The sequence below is a fragment of the Haplochromis burtoni genome, unplaced genomic scaffold, assembly GCF_018398535.1.
Source record: "Haplochromis burtoni strain Fernald_Lab_line unplaced genomic scaffold, NCSU_Asbu1 Contig_61, whole genome shotgun sequence".
Lineage (NCBI taxonomy): Eukaryota > Metazoa > Chordata > Actinopteri > Cichliformes > Cichlidae > Haplochromis > Haplochromis burtoni.
The window spans coordinates 258,358-261,836 of NW_024582422.1; positions in this window are offsets into that span (position 1 = coordinate 258,358).

The following is a 3,479-nucleotide window of genomic DNA, read 5'->3' on the forward strand; positions in this document are numbered from 1 at the left end:
GTGCGTGGGGGGTGCGCGCGTCTCTCAGGCAGCTGTTTCGACCAGAGGCTCCATCATGAATATTCATGATACACCTATTCCCAGCAACCTGCAGCTGGACACATATACAGACACACACACACTCTGAATGATGGTAACAATGGTTATAAGAGCTCACCTGAGCCTCCTCCATCTCGTTCGTACTTTGAGTTTACCTGTAAAGCTCCATTACTTCAGTCTGAGCGTGCTCGTCAGGGCGTCACATCAACCTGTTGAAATCCACACATTAATGTTTTACTCGGATCAGTTTTCTGTTACCTGAAGAGTTTGAATTTTGCGGGGTTTTTTCCTGGGTTTGTCTGTCAGGCTACACACAGGCTGGTGCTCTACTCTTTGATTAGTCGAGATAACCCTTCGACCCACACTGCACCATCATCATGTTAACTTGGTGCTATTTCCATTTGTTGTTGTACACATTCTCCTGTGCTGTTGGAGATAGAAAAGCTGATAAATTGAGCTTTCAGGTTTATGATTTGAATTGGTTTCAGTCACTGGTTTGGTTTAGTTCCCCAGTCTCCATGTTTAGATTTAAGAAAATGCGACATTAACCACTGTAGGGTTTGCATGCACTTCTTCACTCAGCCACTAGAGGTCTCTGCAGACAATCCTGCTTTGTCAGCGCTTCTGTTTTTTATCTCAGTTATGCACACAAGCTTCCTTCAGCGGCCACCTCATCGTTTTTCACTGTGTTGGTGTGAAGTGATAAATATTAAAATTACATTGTGTAATATTTTTCATCACTAGTCAGTAGATTGCAGTCAACTGAGTTGTTTCTTTTAACCACTAATTTATAGGCATTATCATAGCTAATGTAGCTGCTATAGGACAAACCTATAGATAGATCAAACACATTCAATTGAAACTGTATGCCATAACGGCCATGACCAGCCAGCGTGTTTCTACAACTCTTTGTATTTTTTCCCTGTCAGTGGAAGGCTGTCAGTCCACTTTTTGCCTCAGCTGTCAATGGTGGGCGTAAAGCATCCACCTTTATTTACTCTGGAGGAGTCTGTAAAAAATGGAGTCAGAGAGCCAGAGAAGCTCTCTTCTGTGTGATTACAGCAACACTGAGGTGAGCTGTTGATTATATACAGAACTGTCTGTATATAACTGCAGCCTTTTTTCTTAGCTACTCTTAGCAGCTGTTAGCTCCTGTTATGTGGTGCTAGCGACTGTCAACTACTGTTTGCTGCTGTTAGCTACTGTTAGTGGGTGTTAGGGAGCCCATCTTCGAAGTGTATCTAACATTATTGGACACTTAGTGATTAAACTCTCATACGGTGTGACAATATATCAAACTGTATCAGAGGGGACGTGTGATCTTTTTGGACACTTGAGCCTGACATTAGCTGCTTTAAGGTTAGCTTGTAACCTGTTGTTGTTGTTTAACCGGCTCTTGTCAGCTGTCTGGAGATGGGAGGGTCACATGTCTCATCTGCTGACAATAAGTGAGTGTGACAGTATTGGGAATAAATGAACTTGTGCACGTTTTCCAGTGTTAGAGGCCTGACTTCAGGACATGACGCTTGAGGTGTGGACGAAGAGGACGAGGTTTTATTGTTTGATTGTGGTTTAGTTTCTTTTGTGAAAAGGACCCTGTCTCTGATTGTAAGACAGGTATGATGCTTCGCATCCTGAGTCTGAACATGTAGACATGAATTTAAATGTTCCTCCACGGCAGGCGAACACCTATAACTTCTCTTTTCCTCCACCTTTGGCTCGGTACTCTGTGGTCTTCTGCCATCGGCAGAAGGCAAATGTCCTTCATGACCTGTGTATTCAAACATGGTGGGGGAGGATGTATGTCCTATGTATTTTTTAATACAATAATTACACATTTGTGAGAATGCGTCAGTTTGTTGAACACATTAATCACTGCATATTTATGAGTACACAATCCTTTTTATTTATTAAATAACCTCTTCAAATGACTGACTGCACCTTTTGCCCAAACTGCCAGCAGCCAGTCAGTGTCGCCTCATTCATCGTGTCAAAGCACCAATGCAATGACGCTGAGGCCGGGGGTGACATATCGCTGAAGCGCTACGATGCGACGCCTGTGTCTCCTTCTGTCACGAATAATAGTGGGAGGCAACAGGCGAGGGCGTCAGCTGGCAGCGTGTGTGGGATCGGTCACAGCCAATGAAAACTGTGGAATAAATTTGCAGATGATGCTCTCTGCTGTGATGGCTGCGGTGTGAAATGCATGCTGGGAAGAACACATTTGAGTGTTAAAAGCTGTATCCATGAAAGTTTGATCCATTCCTCGTTCGCTCCTCGCTGCGTTTCCTGTGACTTCCTGTCTCACTTCGAGAGCAGGTGTCGTCATCGGAGTTGTGAACGGGCAGGAAGCGCATCTGATGTCACATCTTCGTTGTTCATCCTGTAACAGTTGAACAGGCGGCGGATGCTGCGAGGCACTTTAAGGTGGAGAGAAGAGTCTCTGAGTAAAGGAGGGAGTTAAGGTGGTATGAGGAAATTTGTGGATCTCCAGTTTCTAATAGTGGAAATCCCCCTCGCCTCCTCTCTCCTCCCTCTCCCTCTCACGGATTTTTGTCTCCCCCTCTGGCCCCAGTCAACCCAAAGAGGTGGCCTGGAGGAAGCAGAGGAGTAGGAGGAGAAAGAGGAGGCGCTGGCTGAAGAGAGAAAGCAGCCATGTGCTTCTTATTAAGCGCTGCGGAAATAAGTTCTGACCTGCTCACTCGGAGGGGGGCATAGAGGGGAGATGCAAGAGGTCAGAGAGAGGAGGGGTGAGGAGGTGAGGCGTGATGAGGAGACAATTACTGAGTTTAAAGTGGCACTGAGATGTGTTTAAGGTGGTCTGAAATCTGTGGGAGGTAGTTACGGTGATGTGAGACTAAAGGTTTTGTGTTCAGCAGCATTTTTATTAGGATTAACGTTGTCGGCAGGACTTAAGGAAGCATCTACTTCCTGTTTGGATTTCTGAGATTAGAAGATTACCTCCCGGTGGTCTGTGATGTCACTGTGTTGAAGGCGGTCTAGATCACCCCTGCACAGGTGTAGCGGACGGGCTAGCGTGGTACAGACTCTGATCGGGTTAAAGTTTCTGACTCTGCATTGTTAACGAGCTGAAGATCGAACGTGACAAACACGCTTGGCCGGGCGCCCAGGTGTGAGCTCAGGTGCATGCATCATCCACAAACCTACATCATCTCCCTATGCTACACATATGGGAGGAGGGGTGGAGGTGGGAGGGGCCAGTGAGTGATGGCGTCCCTGCGTCCCACTTCCTCCCACAGCGTCCTTCATCATCCTCCCTCCCTGCTGTTGCCCCCCATGGTGGTCATCACTCTCCTCCACGCTGAGGTCACACACCTCTGAACCCACTCACACTCACACAGATTCACACACACACACACACACACACACACACACACACACACACACACACACACACACACACACACACACACACACAC